Raw genomic sequence first — 24,102 nt, forward strand, 5'->3', positions numbered from 1 at the left:
AATATCTACAACGCGATCTGCATAAACATGGAAATATCTTCACAACGATCTGTATAAACTTAGAAATACCTACACCGCGATCTGCATAAACATGGAAATATCTTCACCACGATCTGTATAAACTTAGAAATATCTACACCGCTATCTGTATAAACATGGTAATATCTACACCACCATCTATATAAACATGGAAATATCTACACCGCCATCTGTATAAACATGGAAATATCTACAATGCCATCTGTAGAAAGATGGAAATATCTACACCGCATTCTGTTTAAACATGGAAAATCTACACTGATATCTGTAAAAATGTGGAAATACTTACACCGTTATCTGTATAAACATGGAAATATCTACACCGCGATCTGTATAAACATGGAAATATCTACACCCCGATCTGTATAAACATCGAAATATCTACACCGCTATCTGTATAAACGTGGAAATATCTACATAGCTATCTCTATAAACATGGAAATATCTTCACCGCCATCTGTATAAACATGGAAATACCTACAAAGTCATCTGTATAAACTTGGAAATATCTACAAACCATCTGTATAAACATGGAAATATCTACACATCCGTCTGTATATACATGGAAATACCTACACCGCTATCTGTATAAACATGGAAATAACTACACCGCTATTTGTATAAACAAGGAAATATCTACACCGTGATCTGTATAAACATGGAAATATTTACACTGCTATCTGTCAAAACATGGAAATTTCTACACCGTTATCTCTATAAACATGGAAATATCAACACCGCCATCTGTATAAACATGGAAATACCTATACAGTCATCTGGGTAAACATGGAAATATCTACACCACCATCTGTATAAACATGGAGATATCTACACTGCCATCTGTATACACATGGAAATACCTACACGGCAATCTGTGTATAGATGGAAACATCAACACCGCCATCTGTACAAACTTGGAAATATCTACACTGCTATCTCTATACACATGAAAATATCTACACTGCGGTCTGTATAAACTTGGAAATATCTACACCGGTATCTGTATAAACATGGAAATACCTACACCACGATCTGTATAAACATGGAAATATGTACACCGCTATCTGTATAAACATGGAAATATCTGCATCGCTATCTCTATAGACATGGAAATATCTACAAAGCCATCTGTATAAACATGGAAATAGCTACACAGTCATGTGTAGGAACATGGAAATATCTACACTGCCATGTGTATAAACATAGAAATATCTACACAGCCCTCTGTATAAATATGGAGATATCTGCATAGGCATCTGTATAAACATGGAAATATCTGCACCGCTATCTGTATAAACATGGAAATACCTACACCGCTGTCTCTATAAACATGGAAATATGTACACCGCTATGTGTATAAACATGGATATATATCCACTGCTGTCTGTATAGACATGGAAACATCTACACCGTTATCTGTATAAACATGGAAATATCTACAGCGCCATCTCCATAAACATTGAAATATCTACACTGCCATCTGAAAAACATGGAAATATCTACACAGTCATCTGAATAAACATGGAAATATCTACACCACAATCTGTATAAACATGGAAATACCTACAATACCATCTGTATACACATGGATATATCTACACAGACATCTGTATAAATATGGAAATATCTACACCGCCATCTGTATAAACATGGAAATGTCTACACTGCCATCTGTAGAAAGATGGAAATATCTACACCGCTATCTCTATAAATATGGAAATATCTACACCACGATCTCTATAAACATGAAAATATCTACACTGCCATCTCCATAAAGATGGAAGTATCTACTCCGCCATGTGTAAAAACACGGAAATATCTACACAACCAACTTTGAAAACATGGAAATATCTACACCGCTATCTGTATAAACATGGAAATATCTACACCGCCATCTGCATGTCCATGGAAATATCTACGCCGCCATCTGTATAAACATGGAAATATCTACATGGACATCTGTGTATAGATGGAAATATCAACACCGCCATCTGTACAAACATGGAAATATCTACAACGCTATCTCTATAAACATGGAAATATCTACACAGCCATCTGTATAAACATGTAAATATCTACACTGCTATCTCTATAAACATGGAAATACCTACACCGCCATCTCTATAAACATGAAAATATCTACACTGCCATCTCCATAAACATGGAACTAACTACTCCGCCATCTGTATAAACATGGAAACATCTACACCGCCATCAGTGTGAATAAGGAAATATCTACAATGCCATCTGCATAAAGATATAAATATCTGCACCGCGAGCTGTATAAACATGGAAATATCTACATCGCTATCTGTATAAACGTGGAAATACCAACTCCGCTATCGGTATAAACATGGAAATATCTACAACGCCATCTATATAAACATGGAAATATCTACACCGCTATGTCTATAAACATGGAAATAACTACACCGCTATCTGTATGAACATGGTAATATCTACACCACCATCTATATAAACATGGAAATATCTACACCGCCATCTGTATAAACATGGAAATATCTACAATGCCATCTGTAGAAAGATGGAAATATATACACCGCAATCTGTGTAAACATGGAAATATCTACTCCAATATCTGTGAAAACATGGAAATATCTACACAGCAATCTGTATAAACATGGAAATATCTACACAGCGATCTGTATAAACATGGAAATATCTACAGCGCCATCTCTATAAACATTGAAATATCTACACTGCCATCTGTAAATACATGGAAATATCTACACAGTCATCTGAATAAACATGGAAATATCTACACCACCATCTGTATAAACATGGAAATACCTACAATACCATCTGAATACACATGCAAATAACTACACAGACATCTGTATAAATATGAAAATATCTACACCACCATCTGTATAAACATGGAAATATCTACACTGCCATCTGTAGAAAGATGGAAATATCTACTCCGCTATCTCTATAAATACGGAAATATCTACACCGCCATCTCTATAAACATGAATATATCTCCACTGCAATCTCCATAAAGATGGAATTAACTACTCTGCCATCTGTATAAACACGGAAATATCTACACCACCATCAGTGAAAACATGGAAATACCTACACCGCTATCTGTATAAACATGGAAATATCTAAACCGCCCTCTGCATGTCCATGGAAATATCTACGCTGCCATCTGTAAAACATGGAAATATCTACCCGGCCATCTTTGTATAGATAGAAATATCAACACCGCCATCTGTACAAACATGGAAATACCTACACCGCTATCTCTATAAACATGGAAATATCTATACCGCTATCTGTAAAAACATGGTAATAACTACACCACGATCTATATAAACATGGAAATATCTACACCGCCATCTGTATAAACATGGAAATATCTTCAATGCCATCTGTAGAAAGATGGAAATATCTACACCGCAATCTGTGTAAACATTGAAATATCTACACCGATATCTGTAAAAACATGGAAATATCTACACCGCTATCTGTATAAACATAGAAATATCTACACCGCGATCTGTATAAACATGGAAATATCTACAGCACCATCTCTATAAACATTGAAATATCTACACTGCCTTCTGTAAAAACATGGAAATATCTTCACAGTCATCGGAATAAACATGGAAATATCTACACCACCATCTGTATAAACATGGAAATACCAACAATACCATCTGTATACACATGGAAATATCTACACAGATATCTGTATAAATAGGGAAATATCTACACCGCCATCTGTATATACCTGGAATTATCTTCACTGCCATCTGTAGAAAGATGGAAATATCTACACCGCTATCTCAATACATATGGAAATATCTCCACCGCCATCTCTATAAACATGAAATTATCTACACTGCCATCTCCATAAAGATGGAAGTATCTACTCCGCCATGTGTATAGACACGGAAATATCTACACCACCATCTGTGTAAACATGGAAATATCCACACCGCTATCTGTATAAACATGGAAATATCTACACCGCCATCTGCATGTCCATGGAAATATCTACACCGCCGTCTGTATAAACAAAGAAATATCTACACGCCCATCTGTGTATAGATGGAAATATCATCACCGCCATCTATACAAACATGGAAATATCTACACCGCTATCTCTATAAACATGGAAATATCTACACCGCCATCTGTATAAACATGGAAATATCTACACCGCCATCTCTATAAACATGAAAATATCTACACTGCCATCTCCATAAACATGGAACTAACTACTCCGCCATCTGTATAAACATGGAAACATCTTCACTGCCATCAGTGTGAATAAGGAATATCTACAATGCCATCTGTATAAAGATATAAATATCTGCACCATGAGCTGTATAAACATGTAAATATCTACATCGCTATCTGTATAAACGTGGAAATACCAACACCGCTATCGGTATAAAAATGGAAATATCTACACCGCTATGTCTATAAACATGGAAATACCTACAACGCTATCTCTATAAACATGGAAATATCTACACCGCTATCTGTATAAACATGGAAATATCTACACCGCTATCTGTATAAACATGGAAATATCTACACTGTGATCTGTATAAACATGGAAATATCTACACCGCGATATGCATAAACATGGAAATATCTTCACCACGATCTGTATAAACTTAGAAATATCTACACCGCTATCTGTATAAACATGGTAATATCTACACCACCATCTATATAAACATGGAAATATCTACACCGCCATCTGTATAAACATGGAAATATCTACAATGCCATCTGTAGAAAGATGGAAATATCTACACCGCATTCTGTTTAAACATGGAAAATCTACACTGATATCTGTAAAAATGTGGAAATACTTACACCGTTATCTGTATAAACATGGAAATATCTACACCGCGATCTGTATAAACATGGAAATATCTACACCCCGATCTGTATAAACATCGAAATATCTACACCGCTATCTGTATAAACGTGGAAATATCTACATAGCTATCTCTATAAACATGGAAATATCTTCACCGCCATCTGTATAAACATGGAAATACCTACAAAGTCATCTGTATAAACTTGGAAATATCTACAAACCATCTGTATAAACATGGAAATATCTACACATCCGTCTGTATATACATGGAAATACCTACACCGCTATCTGTATAAACATGGAAATAACTACACCGCTATTTGTATAAACAAGGAAATATCTACACCGTGATCTGTATAAACATGGAAATATTTACACTGCTATCTGTCAAAACATGGAAATTTCTACACCGTTATCTCTATAAACATGGAAATATCAACACCGCCATCTGTATAAACATGGAAATACCTATACAGTCATCTGGGTAAACATGGAAATATCTACACCACCATCTGTATAAACATGGAGATATCTACAATGCCATCTGTATACACATGGAAATACCTACACGGCAATCTGTGTATAGATGGAAACATCAACACCGCCATCTGTACAAACTTGGAAATATCTACACTGCTATCTCTATACACATGAAAATATCTACACTGCGGTCTGTATAAACTTGGAAATATCTACACCGGTATCTGTATAAACATGGAAATACCTACACCACGATCTGTATAAACATGGAAATATGTACACCGCTATCTGTATAAACATGGAAATATCTGCATCGCTATCTCTATAGACATGGAAATATCTACAAAGCCATCTGTATAAACATGGAAATAGCTACACAGTCATGTGTAGGAACATGGAAATATCTACACTGCCATCTGTATAAACATAGAAATATCTACACAGCCCTCTGTATAAATATGGAGATATCTGCATAGGCATCTGTATAAACATGGAAATATCTGCACCGCTATCTGTATAAACATGGAAATACCTACACCGCTGTCTCTATAAACATGGAAATATGTACACCGCTATGTGTATAAACATGGATATATATCCACTGCTGTCTGTATAGACATGGAAACATCTACACCGTTATCTGTATAAACATGGAAATATCTACAGCGCCATCTCCATAAACATTGAAATATCTACACTGCCATCTGAAAAACATGGAAATATCTACACAGTCATCTGAATAAACATGGAAATATCTACACCACAATCTGTATAAACATGGAAATACCTACAATACCATCTGTATACACATGGATATATCTACACAGACATCTGTATAAATATGGAAATATCTACACCGCCATCTGTATAAACATGGAAATGTCTACACTGCCATCTGTAGAAAGATGGAAATATCTACACCGCTATCTCTATAAATATGGAAATATCTACACCACGATCTCTATAAACATGAAAATATCTACACTGCCATCTCCATAAAGATGGAAGTATCTACTCCGCCATGTGTAAAAACACGGAAATATCTACACAACCAACTTTGAAAACATGGAAATATCTACACCGCTATCTGTATAAACATGGAAATATCTACACCGCCATCTGCATGTCCATGGAAATATCTACGCCGCCATCTGTATAAACATGGAAATATCTACATGGACATCTGTGTATAGATGGAAATATCAACACCGCCATCTGTACAAACATGGAAATATCTACAACGCTATCTCTATAAACATGGAAATATCTACACAGTCATCTGTATAAACATGTAAATATCTACACTGCTATCTCTATAAACATGGAAATACCTACACCGCCATCTCTATAAACATGAAAATATCTACACTGCCATCTCCATAAACATGGAACTAACTACTCCGCCATCTGTATAAACATGGAAACATCTACACCGCCATCAGTGTGAATAAGGAAATATCTACAGTGCCATCTGCATAAAGATATAAATATCTGCACCGCGAGCTGTATAAACATGGAAATATCTAAATCGCTATCTGTATAAACGTGGAAATACCAACTCCGCTATCGGTATAAACATGGAAATATCTACAACGCCATCTATATAAACATGGAAATATCTACACCGCTATGTCTATAAACATGGAAATAACTACACCGCTATCTGTATGAACATGGTAATATCTACACCACCATCTATATAAACATGGAAATATCTACACCGCCATCTGTATAAACATGGAAATATCTACAAAGCCATCTGTAGAAAGATGGAAATATATACACCGCAATCTGTGTAAACATGGAAATATCTACTCCAATATCTGTGAAAACATGGAAATATCTACACCGCAATCTGTATAAACATGGAAATATCTACACAGCGATCTGTATAAACATGGAAATATCTACAGCGCCATCTCTATAAACATTGAAATATCTACACTGCCATCTGTAAATACATGGAAATATCTACACAGTCATCTGAATAAACATGGAAATATCTACACCACCATCTGTATAAACATGGAAATACCTACAATACCATCTGAATACACATGCAAATAACTACACAGACATCTGTATAAATATGAAAATATCTACACCGCCATCTGTATAAACATGGAAATATCTACACTGCCATCTGTAGAAAGATGGAAATATCTACTCCGCTATCTCTATAAATACGGAAATATCTACACCGCCATCTCTATAAACATGAATATATCTCCACTGCAATCTCCATAAAGATGGAATTAACTACTCTGCCATGTGTATAAACACGGAAATATCTACACCACCATCAGTGAAAACATGGAAATACCTACACCGCTATCTGTATAAACATGGAAATATCTAAACCGCCCTCTGCATGTCCATGGAAATATCTACGCTGCCATCTGTAAAACATGGAAATATCTACCCGGCCATCTTTGTATAGATAGAAATATCAACACCGCCATCTGTACAAACATGGAAATACCTACACTGCTATCTCTATAAACATGGAAATATCTATACCGCTATCTGTAAAAACATGGTAATAACTACACCACGATCTATATAAACATGGAAATATCTACACCGCCATCTGTATAAACATGGAAATATCTTCAATGCCATCTGTAGAAAGATGGAAATATCTACACCGCAATCTGTGTAAACATTGAAATATCTACACCGATATCTGTAAAAACATGGAAATATCTACACCGCTATCTGTATAAACATAGAAATATCTACACCGCGATCTGTATAAACATGGAAATATCTACAGCACCATCTCTATAAACATTGAAATATCTACACTGCCTTCTGTAAAAACATGGAAATATCTTCACAGTCATCGGAATAAACATGGAAATATCTACACCACCATCTGTATAAACATGGAAATACCAACAATACCATCTGTATACACATGGAAATATCTACACAGACATCTGTATAAATAGGGAAATATCTACACCGCCATCTGTATATACCTGGAATTATCTTCACTGCCATCTGTAGAAAGATGGAAATATCTACACCGCTATCTCAATACATATGGAAATATCTCCACCGCCATCTCTATAAACATGAAATTATCTACACTGCCATCTCCATAAAGATGGAAGTATCTACTCCGCCATGTGTATAGACACGGAAATATCTACACCACCATCTGTGTAAACATGGAAATATCCAAACCGCTATCTGTATAAACATGGAAATATCTACACCGCCATCTGCATGTCCATGGAAATATCTACACCGCCGTCTGTATAAACAAAGAAATATCTACACGCCCATCTGTGTATAGATGGAAATATCATCACCGCCATCTATACAAACATGGAAATATCTACACCGCTATCTCTATAAACATGGAAATATCTACACCGCCATCTCTATAAACATGAAAATATCTACACTGCCATCTCCATAAATATGGAACTACTCCGCCATCTGTATAAACATGGAAACATCTACACCGCCATCTGTGTGAATAAGGAAATATCTACACTGCCATCTGTATAAAGATATGAATATCTGCACTGCGAGCTGTATAAACATGGAAATATCTACATCGCTATCTGTAAAAACGTGGAAATACCAACACCGCTATCGGTATAAACATGGAAATATCTACAACGCTATCTATATAAACATGGAAATATCTACAACGCTATCAATATACACATGGAAATATCTACACCGCTATGTCTATAAACATGGAAATACCTACACCGCTATCTCTAGAAACATGGAAATATCTACACCGCTATCTGTATAAACATGGAAATATCTACACCGCTATTTGTATAAACATGGAAATATCTACACCGCGATCTGTATAAACATGGAAATATCTACACTGCCATCTGTAGAAAGATGGAAATATCTACTCCGCTATCTCTATAAATACGGAAATATCTACACCGCCATCTCTATAAACATGAATATATCTCCACTGCAATCTCCATAAAGATGGAATTAACTACTCTGCCATGTGTATAAACACGGAAATATCTACACCACCATCAGTGAAAACATGGAAATACCTACACCGCTATCTGTATAAACATGGAAATATCTAAACCGCCCTCTGCATGTCCATGGAAATATCTACGCTGCCATCTGTAAAACATGGAAATATCTACCCGGCCATCTTTGTATAGATAGAAATATCAACACCGCCATCTGTACAAACATGGAAATACCTACACTGCTATCTCTATAAACATGGAAATATCTATACCGCTATCTGTAAAAACATGGTAATAACTACACCACGATCTATATAAACATGGAAATATCTACACCGCCATCTGTATAAACATGGAAATATCTTCAATGCCATCTGTAGAAAGATGGAAATATCTACACCGCAATCTGTGTAAACATTGAAATATCTACACCGATATCTGTAAAAACATGGAAATATCTACACCGCTATCTGTATAAACATAGAAATATCTACACCGCGATCTGTATAAACATGGAAATATCTACAGCACCATCTCTATAAACATTGAAATATCTACACTGCCTTCTGTAAAAACATGGAAATATCTTCACAGTCATCGGAATAAACATGGAAATATCTACACCACCATCTGTATAAACATGGAAATACCAACAATACCATCTGTATACACATGGAAATATCTACACAGACATCTGTATAAATAGGGAAATATCTACACCGCCATCTGTATATACCTGGAATTATCTTCACTGCCATCTGTAGAAAGATGGAAATATCTACACCGCTATCTCAATACATATGGAAATATCTCCACCGCCATCTCTATAAACATGAAATTATCTACACTGCCATCTCCATAAAGATGGAAGTATCTACTCCGCCATGTGTATAGACACGGAAATATCTACACCACCATCTGTGTAAACATGGAAATATCCAAACCGCTATCTGTATAAACATGGAAATATCTACACCGCCATCTGCATGTCCATGGAAATATCTACACCGCCGTCTGTATAAACAAAGAAATATCTACACGCCCATCTGTGTATAGATGGAAATATCATCACCGCCATCTATACAAACATGGAAATATCTACACCGCTATCTCTATAAACATGGAAATATCTACACCGCCATCTCTATAAACATGAAAATATCTACACTGCCATCTCCATAAATATGGAACTACTCCGCCATCTGTATAAACATGGAAACATCTACACCGCCATCTGTGTGAATAAGGAAATATCTACACTGCCATCTGTATAAAGATATGAATATCTGCACTGCGAGCTGTATAAACATGGAAATATCTACATCGCTATCTGTAAAAACGTGGAAATACCAACACCGCTATCGGTATAAACATGGAAATATCTACAACGCTATCTATATAAACATGGAAATATCTACAACGCTATCAATATACACATGGAAATATCTACACCGCTATGTCTATAAACATGGAAATACCTACACCGCTATCTCTAGAAACATGGAAATATCTACACCGCTATCTGTATAAACATGGAAATATCTACACCGCTATTTGTATAAACATGGAAATATCTACACCGCGATCTGTATAAACATGGAAATATCTACACCGCGATCTGCATAAACATGGAAATATCTACACCGCGATCTGTATAAACATGGAAATATCTACACTGCGATCTGCATAAACATGGGAATATCTTCACTACGATCTGTATAAACATGGAAATATCTACACTGCTATCTGTATAAACATTGTAATATCTACACCACCATCTATATAAACATGGAAATATCTACACCGCCATCTGTATAAACAAGGAAATATCTACAATGCCATCTGTAGAAAGATGGAAATATCTACACCGCAATCTGTGTAAACATGGAAAAACTACACTGATATCTGTAAAAACATGGAAATAACTACACCGCTCTCTGTATAAACATGGAAATATCTACACTGCGATCTGTATAAACATGGAAATATCTACACCGCGATCTGTATAAACATGGAAATATCTGCACCACTATCTGTATAAACATGGAAATATCTACACAGCTATCTCTATAAACATGGAAATATCTACACCGCCATCTGTATAAACATGGAAATAACTACAAAGTCATCTGTATAAACACGGAAATATCTACACAGCTCTCTGTATAAATAGGGAGATATCTGCATAGGCATCTGTATAAACATGGAAATATCTACACCTCTATCTGTATAAACATGGAAATATCTACACCGCCATCTGTATAAACATGGAAATATCTACAATGCCATCTGTAGAAAGATGGAAATATCTACACCGCAATCTGTGTAAACATGGAAAGATCTACACCAATATCTGTAAAACCATGGAAATATCTACACCGCAATCTGTATAAACATGGAAATATCTACACAGCGATCTGTATAAACATGGAAATATCTACAGCGCCATCTGTATAAACATTGAAATATCTACAATGCCATCTGTAAATACATGGAAATATCTACACAGTCATCTGAATAAACTTGGAAATATCTACACCACCATCTGTATAAACATGGAAATACCTACAATACCATCTGAATACACATGCAAATATCTACACAGACATCTGTATAAATATGGAAATATCTACACCGCCATCTGTATAAACATGAAAATATCTACACTGCCATCTGTAGAAAGATGGAAATATCTCCACCGCTATCTCTATAAATATGGAAATATCTACACCGCCATCTCTATAAACATGAAAATATCTCCACTGCCATCTCCATAAAGATGGAAGTATCTACTCCGCCATGTGTATAAACACGGAAATATCTACACCACCATCTGTGAATACAAGGAAATATCTACACCGCTATCTGTATAAACATGGAAATATCTACACCGCCATCTGCATGTCCATGGAAATATCTACGCTGCCATCTGTATAAACATGGAAATATCTACACGGCCATCTGTGTATAGATGGAAATATCAGCACCGCCATCTGTATAAACATGGAAATATCTACACCGCTATCTCTATAAACATGGAAATATCTGAACTGCCATCTGTAAAAACATGGAAATACCTATACAGTCATCTGTATAAACATGGAAATATCTACAATGCCGTCTGTATACACATGGAAATATCTACACAGCCATCTGTATAAACATGTAAATATCTGCACTGCTATGTCTATAAACATGGAAATATCTACACCGCCATCTCTATAAACATGAAAATATCTACACTGCCATCTCCATAAACATGGAACTAACTACTCCGCCATCTGTATAAACATGGAAACATCTACACTGCCATCAGTGTGAATGAGGAAATATCTACAATGCCATCTGTATAAAGATATAAATATCTGCACCGTGAGCTGTATAAACATGGAAATATCTACATCGCTATCTGTATAAACGTGGAAATACCAACACCGCTATCAGTATAAACATGGAAATATCTACAACGCCATCTATATAAACATGGAAATATCTACACCGCTATGTCTATAAACATGGAAATAGCTTCACCGCTATCTCCATAAACATGGAAATATCTGCACCGCCTTCTGTATAAACATGGAAATATCTACACCGCTATCTGTATAAACATGGAAATATCTACACAGCTATCTCTATAAACATGGAAATATCTACACCGCCATCTGTAAAAACATGGAAATGCCTACAAAGTCATCAGTATAAACATGGAAATATCTACAAACCGTCTGTATAAACATGGAAATATCTACACAGCCGTCTGTATATACATGGAAATATCTACACCGCTATCTGTATAAACATGGAAATAACTACACCGCTATTTGTATAAACAAGGAAATATCTACACCGTGATCTGTATAAACATGGAAATATTTACACCGCTATCTGTATAAACATGGAAATTTCTACACCGTTATCTGCATAAATATGGAAATATCTATATCGCAATCTCTATAAACATGGAAATATCAAAACCGCCATCTGTATAAACATGGAAATACCTATACAGTCATCTGTGTATACATGGAAATATCTACACCACCATCTGTATAAACATGGAAATATCTACAATGCCATCTGTATACACATGGAAATACCTACACGGCAATCTGTGTATAGATGGAAACATCAACACCGCCATCTGTACAAACTTGGAAATACCTACACTGCTATCTCTATAAACATGGAAATATCTACACTGAGGTCTGTATAAAAATGGAAATATCTACACTGGTATCTGTATAAACATGGAAATATCTACACCACGATCTGTATAAATATGGAAATATATACAACGCTATCTGTATAAATATTGAAATATCTGCACCGCTATCTCTATAGACATGGAAATATCTACAAAGCCATCTGTATAAACATGGAAATACCTACACAGTCATGTGTAGGAACATGGAAATATCTACACTGCCACCTGTATAAACATAGAAATATCTACACAGACCTCTGTATAAATATGGAGATATCTGCATAGGCATCTGTATAAACATGGAAATATCTGCACCGCTATCTGTATAAACATGGAAATACCTACACCGCTGTCTCTATAAACATGGAAATGTGTACTCCGCTATGTGTATAAACATGGAAATATCTCCACTGCTGTCTGTATAAACATGGAAATACCTCCACCGTTATCTGTATAAACATGGAAATATCTACAGCGCCATCTCTATAAACATTGAAATATCTACACTGCCATCTGTAAAAACATGGAAATATCTACACAGTCATCTGAATAAACATGGAAATATCTCCACCACCATCTGTATAAACAGGGAAATACCTACAATACCATCTGAATACACATGCAAATATCTACACAGACATCGGTATAAATATGGAAATATCCACACCGCCATCTGTATAAACATGGAAATATCTACTCTGCCATCTGTAGAAAGATGGAAATATCTCCACCGCTATCTCTATAAATATGGAAATATCTACACCGCCATCTCTATAAACATGAAAATATCTACACTGCCATCTCCATAAAGATGGAAGTATCTACTCCGCCATGTGTATAAACACGGAAATATCTACACCACCATCTGTGAAAACATGGAAATATCTACAACGCTATCTGTATAAACATGGAAATACCTACACCGCCATCTGCATGTCCATGGAAATATCTACGCTGCCATCTGTATAAACATGGAAATATCTACACGGCCATCTGTGTATAGACGGAAATATCAGCACCGCCATCTGTGTAAACATGGAAATATCTACACCGCTATCTCTATAAACATGGAAATATCTGCACTGCCATCTGTAAAAACATGGAAATACCTATACAGTCATCTGTATAAACATGGAAATATCTACACTGCCATCTGTATAAACATGGAAATATCTACAGGGCCATCTGTATAAACATGTAAATATCTACACCGACATAGGTACACTTTTGGAAATATCTAAACAGCCATCTGTATAAACATGGAAATATCTCCACCGCTATCTGTATAAACATGGAAATATCTACAACTCTATCTGTTTAAAGATGGAAATATCTCCACCGCTATCTGTATAAACTTGGAAATATCTACAACGCTATCTGTGTAAACATGGAAATATCTACACAGCTATCTGTATAAACATGGAAATAACTACACCGCTATCTGTATATACATGGAAATTTTTACACCGCTATCTGTATAAACATGGAAATATCTCCACCGCTATCTGTAGAAACATGGAAATATCTACACCGCCATCTGTATAAACATGGAAATACCTACACAGCCATGTGTACATACATGCAAATATCTACACCGCTCCCTATATAAACATGGAAATAACTACACCGCTATCTGTATATACATGGAAATATCTACACCGCCATCTACATATTCATAGAAATATCTGCACCACCATCTGTACAAACATGGAAATATCTACACGGTCATCTGTGTGTAGATGGAAATATCAACACCGCCATCTGTACAAACATGGAAATATCTGCACCGCTATCTGTATAAACATGGAAATATCTACACCGTGGTCTGTATAAACATGGGAATATCTACACCGCTACCTGTATAAACATGGAAATAACTACACCGCTATTTGTATAAACAAGGAAATATCTACACCGTGATCTGTATAAACATGGAAATATCTACACAGCTATTTGTATAAACAAGGAAATATCTACACCGCTATCTGTATAAACATGGAAATAACTACACCGCTATTTGCATAAACAAGGAAATATCTACACCGCCATCTGTATAAACATGGAAATATCTACAACGCCATCTCTATAAACATGGAAATATCTACACCCTTATCTGTATAAACATGGAAATATCCACACCGCTATCTCTATAAACACGGAAATATCTACACCGAGATCAGTATAAACGTGGAAATATCTACACCGCTATCTCTATAAACATGGAAATATCTCCAATGCTATCTCTATAAACATCGAAATATCTACACCGCCATCTGTATAAACATGGAAATACTTACAAAGTTATCAGTATAATCATGGAAATATCTACACCGTCATCTGTATAAACATGGAAATATCTACACAGCCATGTGTACATACATGGAAATATCTACACCGCTCTCCATATAAACATGGAAATAACTACACCGCTATCTTAATATACATGGAAATATCTACACCGCCATCTACATATCCATAGAAATATCTGCGCCGCCATCTGTATAAACATGGAAATATCTACACGGTCATCTGTGTATAGATGGAAATATCAACACCGCCATCTGTACAAACATGGAAATATCTGCACCGCTATCTGTATAAACATGGAAATATCTACACCGTTGTCTGTATAAACATGGAAATATCTACACCGCTATCGGTATAAACATGGAAATATCTACACCGCTATCTCTATAAACATGGAAATATCTACACCGTGACCTGTATAAACATGGAAATATTTACACCGATATCTCTATAAACATGGAAATATCTACACTGTGATCTGTATAAACATGGAAATATTTACACCGATATCTGTATAAACATGGAAATATCTACACCGCCATCTCTATAAACATGGTAATAACTACACCGCCATCTATATGAACATGGAAATATCTACACCGCCATCTGTATAAACATGGAAATATCTACAATGCTATCTGTAGAAAGATGGAAATATCTACACTGCAATCTGTGTAAACATGGAAATACCTACACCAATATCTGTAAAAACTTAGAAATATCTACACCGCTATCTGTATAAAGATGGAAATTTCTACACCGCGACCTGCATAAGCATGGAAATATCTACACAGTAATCTGTAGAAAAATGAAAATATCTACACAGCTATCTCTATAAACATGGAAATACCTACACCGCCATCTGTATAAACATGGAAATACCTACAAGTCATCTGTATAAACATGGAAACATCTACACAGCCATCTGTATAAACATGGAAATATCTACACAGCCATCTGTATATACATGGAAATAACTACACCGCTATTTGTATAAACAAGGAAATATCTACACCGTGATCTGTATAAACATGGAAATATCTACACGGCTATTTGTATAAACAAGGAAATATCTACACCGCTATCAGTATAAACATGGAAATAACTACACCGCTATTTGCATAAACAAGGAAATATCTACACCGTGATCTGTAAAAATGGAAATATCTACAATGCCATCTGTAGAAAGATGGAAATATCTGCACCGCAATCTGTGTAAACATGGAAATATCTACACCAATGTCTGTAAAAACATGGAAATATCTACACCGCTAACTGTATAAACATGGAAATATCTACACCACGATCTGCATAAACATGGAAATATCTACACCACGATCTGTATAAACATGTAAATATCTAAACCGCTATCTGTAGAAACATGGAAATATCTACACAGCTATCTCTATAAACATGGAAATATCTACACCGCCATCTGTATAAACATGGAAATACCTACAAGTCGTCTGTATAAACATGGAAATATCTACACAGCCATCTGTATAAACATGGAAATATCTACACAGCCATCTGTATATACATGGAAATATCTACACCGCTACCTGTATAAACATGGAAATAACTACACCGCTATTTGTATAAACAAGGAAATATCTACACCGTGATCTGTATAAACATGGAAATATCTACACTGCTATTTCTATAAACAAGGAAATATCTACATGGCTATCTGTATAAACATGGAAATAACTACATCGCTATTTGCATAAACAAGGAAATATCTACACCGTGATCTGTGTAAACATGGAAATATCTACAACGCCATCTCTATAAACATGGAAATATCTACATCCCTATCTGTATAAACATGGAAATATCCACACGGCTATCTCTATAAACATGGAAATAACTACACCGCGATCAGTATAAACGTGGAAATATATACACCGCTATCTCTATAAACATGGAAATATCTCCACTGCTATCTCTATAAACATCGAAATATCTACACCGCCATCTGTATAAACATGGAAATACTTACAAAGTTATCTGTATAAACATGGAAATATCTACACCGCCATCTGTATAAACATGGAAATATCTACAAAGTCATGTGTACATACATGGAAATATCTACACCGATCTCTATATAAACATGGAAATAACTACACCGCTATCTGTATATACAATAAAATACCTACATCGCCATCTACATATCCATAGAAATATCTGTGCCGCCATCTGTATAAACATGGAAATATCTACATGGTCATCTGTGTATAGATGGAAATATCAACACCGCCATCTGTACAAACATGGAAATATCTGCACCGCTATCTGTATTAACATGGAAATATCTACACCGTGGTCTGTATAAACATGGAAATATCTACACCGCTATCTGTATAAACATGGAAAAATCAACACCACTATCTCTATAAACATGGAAATATCTACACCGTGATCTGTATAAACATGGAAATATTTACACCGATATCTGTATAAAGATGGAAATATCTACACCGCCATCTCTATAAACATGGAAATATCTACACCGCCATCTGTATAATCATGGAAATATCTACACCGCTATCTGTATGAACCTGTAAATATCTACACCGCTATCTGTATAAACATGGTTATATCTACACCACTATCTAAATAAACATGGGAATATCTACACCGCCATCTGTATAAACATGGAAATATCTACAATGCCATCTGTAGAAAGATGGAAATATCTACACCGCAATCAGTGTAAACGTGGAAATAACTACACCAATATCTGTAAAAACATGGAAATATCTACACCCCTATCTGTATAAACATGGAAATATCCACACCGCTATCTCTAAAAACATGGAAATAACTACACCGCGATCAGTATAAACGTGGAAATATCTACACCGCTATCTCTATAAACATGGAAATATCTCCACTGCTATCTCTATAAACATCGAAATATCTACACCGCCATCTGTATAAATATGGAAATACTTACAAACTTATCTGTATAAACATGGAAATATCTACACCGCCATCTGTATAAACATGGAAATATCTACACAGCCATCTGTATAAACATGGAAATATCTACACAGCCATCTGTATATACATGGAAATATCTACACCGCTATCTGTATAAACATGGAAATAACTACACCGCTATTTGTATAAACAAGGAAATATATACACCGTGATCTGTATAAACATGGAAATATCTACACGGCTATTTGTATAAACAAGGAAATATCTACACCGCTATCAGTATAAACATGGAAATAACTACACCGCTATTTGCATAAACAAGGAAATATCTACACCGTGATCTGTATAAACATGGAAATATCTACAATGCCATCTCTATAAACATGGAAATATCTACACCCCTATCTGTATAAACATGGAAATATCCACACCGCTATGTCTATAAACATGGAAATAACTACACCGCGATCAGTATAAACGTGGAAATATCTACACCGCTATCTCTATAAACATGGACATATCTCCACTACTATCTCTATAAACATCGAAATATCTACACCGCCATCTGTATAAACATGGAAATACTTACAAAGTTATCTGTATAAACATGGAAATATCTACACCGCCATCTGTATAAACATGGAAATACCTACACAGCCATGTGTACATACATGCAAATATCTACACCGCTCCCTATATAAACATGGAAATAACTACACCGCTATCTGTATATACATGGAAATATCTACACCGCCATCTACATATTCATAGAAATATCTGCACCGCCATCTGTACAAACATGGAAATGTCTACACGGTCATCTGTGTATAGATGGAAATATCAACACTGCCATCTGTACAAACATGGAAATATCTGCACCGCTATCTGTATAAACATGGAAATATCTACACCGTGGTCTGTATAAACATGGAAATATCTACACCGCTATCTGTATAAACATGGAAATATATACACCGCTATCTCTATAAACATGGAAATATCTACACCGTGATCTGTATAAACCTGGAAATATTTACACCGATATCTGTATAAACATGGAAATATCTACACCGCCATCTCTATAAACATGGAAATATCTACACCGCCATCTGTATAAACATGGAAATATCTACACCGCTATCTGAATAAACCTGGAAATATCTGCACCGCTATCTGTATAAACATGGTAATATCTACACCACCATCTAAATAAACATGGAAATATCTACACCGCCATCTGTATAAACATGGAAATATCTACAATGCCATCTGTAGAAAGATGGAAATATCTGCACCGCAATCTGTGTAAACATGGAAATATCTACACCGCCATCTCTATAAACATGGAAATACCAACAATGACATCTGTAGAAAGATGGAAATATCTACACCGCAATCTGTGTAAACATGGATATATCTACTCCAATATCTGTAAAAACATGGAAATATCTACACCGCTATCTGTATAAACATGGAAATATCTACACCGCGATCTGCATAAACATGGAAATATCTACACCGCGATCTGTATAAGCATGGAAATATCTACACCGCTATCTGTAGAAACATGGAAATATCTACACTGCGATGTGCATAAACATGGAAATATCTACACCGCTATCTGTATAAACATGGAAATATCGAAACCGCTATCTGTAGAAACATGGAAATATCTACACAGCTATCTCTATAAACATGGAAATATCTACACCGCCATCTGTATAAACATGGAAATACCTACAAGTCATCTGAATAAACATGGAAATATCTACACAGCCATCTGTATAAACATGGAAATATCTACACAGCCATCTGTATATACATGGAAATATCTACATCGCTATCTGTATTAACATGGAAATAACTACACCGCTATTTGTATGAACAAGGAAATATCTACACCGTGATCTGTATAAACATGGAACTATCTACACTGCTATTTGTATAAACAAGGAAATATCTACACCGCTATCTGTATAAGCATGGAAGTAACCACACCGCTATTTGCATAAACAAGGAAATATCTACACCGTGATCTGTACGAACATGGAAATATCTACAACGCCATCTCTATAAACATGGAAATATCTACACACCTATCTGTATAAGCATGGAAATATCCACACCGCTATCTCTATAAACATGGAAATAACTACACCGCGATCAGTATAAACGTGGAAATATCTACACCGCTATCTCTATAAACATGGAAATATCTCCACTGCTATCTCTATAAACATCGAAATATCTACACCGCCATGTGTATAAACATGGAAATTCTTACAAAGTTATCTGTATAAACATGGAAATATCTACACCGCCATCTGTATAAACATGGAAATATCTACACAGCCATGTGTACATATATGGAAATCTCTACACCGCTCTCTATATAAACATGGAAATAACTACACCGCTATCTGTATATACATGGAAATATCTACACCGCCATCTACATATCCATGGAAATATCTTCGCCGCCATCTGTATAAACATGGAAATATCTACACGGTCATCTGTGTATAGATGGAAATATCAACACCGCCATCTGTACAAACATGGAAATATCTGCACCGCTATCTGTATAAACATGGAAATACCTACACCGTGGTCTGTATGAACATGGAAATATCTACACTGCTATCTGTATAAACATGTACATATATACACCGCTAACTCTATAAACTTGGAAATATCTACACCGTGACCTGTATAAAGATGGAAATATTTACACCGATATCTGTATAAACCTGGAAATATCTACACCGCCATCTCTATAAACATGGTAATATCTACACCGCCATCTATGTGAACATGGAAATATCTACACAGCCATGTGTACATACATGGAAATATCTACACCGCTCTCTATATAAACATGGAAATAACTACACCGCTATCTGTATATACATGGAAATATCTACACCGCCATCTACATATCCATAGAAATATCTGCACCGCCATCTGTATTAACATGGAAATATCTACACGGTCATCTGTGCATAGATGGAAATATCAACACCGCCATCTGAACAAACATGGAAATATCTGCACCACTATCTGTATAAACATGGAAATATCTACACCGTGGTCTGTAAAAACATGGAAATATCTACACCGCTATCTGTATAAACATGGAAATATATACATCGCTATCTGTATAAACATGGAAATATCTACACCGCTATCTGTATAAACATGGTAATATCTACACCACCATCTATATAAACATGGAAATATCTACACCGCCATCTGTATAAACATGGAAATATCTACACCGCCATCTGTATAAACATGGAAATACCTACACTGCTATTTGCATAAACAAGGAAATATCTACACCGTGATCTGTATAAACATGGAAATATCTACACCCCTGTCGGTATAAACATGGAAATATCCACACCGCTATCTCTATAAACATGGAAATAACTACATCGCAATCAGTATAAACGTGGAAATATCTACACCGCTATCTGTATAAACATGGAAATATCTACACCGCGATCTGCATAAACATGGAAATACTGACAAAGTTATCTGTATAAACATGGAAATATCTACACCGCCATCTGTATAAACATGGAAATATCTACACAGCCATGTGTACATATGTGGAAATATCTACACCGCTGTCTATATAAACATGGAAATAACTACACCGCTATCTGTATATACATGGAAATATCTACACCGCCATCTACATATCCATAGAAATATCTGTGCTGCTATCTGTATAAACATGGAAATATCTACACGGTAATCTGTGTATATATAGAAATATCAACACCACCATCTGTACAAACATGGAAATATCTGCACCGCTATCTGAATAAACATGGAAATATCTACACCGTTGTCTCTATAAACATGGAAATATCTACACCGCTGTCTGTATAAACATGGAAATATATACATCGCTATCTCTATACACATGGAAATATCTACACCGTGAGCTGTATAAACATGGAAATATTTACAACGATATATGTATGAACATGGAAATATCTACACCGCCATCTCTATAAACATGGAAATATCTACACCGCCATCTGTATAAACATGGAAATATCTACACCGCTATCTGAAGAAAAATGGAAATATCTACACCGCGATCTGCATAAACATGGAAATATCTACACCGCTATCTGTAGAAACATGGAAATATCTACACAGCTATCTCTATAAACATGGAAATATCTACACCGCCATCTGTATAAACATGGAAATACCTACAAGTCATCTATATAAACATGGAAATATCTACACAGCCATCTGTATAAACATGGAAATATCTACACAGCCATCTGTATATACATGGAAATACCTACACCGCTATCTGTATAAACATGGAAATAACTACACCGCTATTTGTATAAACAAGGAAATATCTACACCGTGATCTGTATAAACATGGATATATCTACACTGCTATTTGTATAAACAAGGAAATATCTACACCGCTATCTGTATAAACATGGAAATAACTACACCGCTATTTGCATAAACGAGTATATATCTACACCGTGATCTGTATAAACATGGAAATATCTACAACGCCATCTCTATAAAAATTGAAATATCTAAACCCCTATCTGTATAAACATGGAAATATCCACACCGCTATCTCTAAAAACATGGAAATAACTACACCGTGATCAGTATAAACGTGGAAATATCTACACCGCTATCTCTATAAATATGGAAATATCTCCACTGCTATCTCTATAAACATCGAAATATCTACACCGCCATCTGTATAAACATGGAAATATTTACAAAGTTATCTGTATAAACATGGAAATATCTACACCGCCATCTGTATAAACATGGAAATATCTACACATCCATGTGTACATATATGGAAATATCTACACCGCTCTCTATATAAACATGGAAATAACTACACCGCTCTCTGTATATACATGGAAATATCTACACCACCATCTACATATCCATAGAAATATCTGTGCCGCCATCTATATAAACATGGAAATATCTACACGGTCATCTGTGTATAGATGGAAATATCAACACCGCCATCTGTACAAACATGGAAATATCTGCACCGCTATCTGTATAAACATGGAAATATCTACACCGTGGTCTGTAAAAACATGGAAATATCTACACCGGTATCTGTATAAATATGGAAATATATACATCGCTATCTGTATAAACATGGAAATACCTACACCGTGATCTGTATAAACATGGAAATATTTACAACGATATCTGTATAAACATGGAAATATCTACACCGCCATCCCTATAAACATGGA

Source organism: Pan troglodytes, chromosome 12, assembly GCF_028858775.2.
Source record: "Pan troglodytes isolate AG18354 chromosome 12, NHGRI_mPanTro3-v2.0_pri, whole genome shotgun sequence".
NCBI classification, from domain to species: Eukaryota; Metazoa; Chordata; class Mammalia; order Primates; family Hominidae; genus Pan; species Pan troglodytes.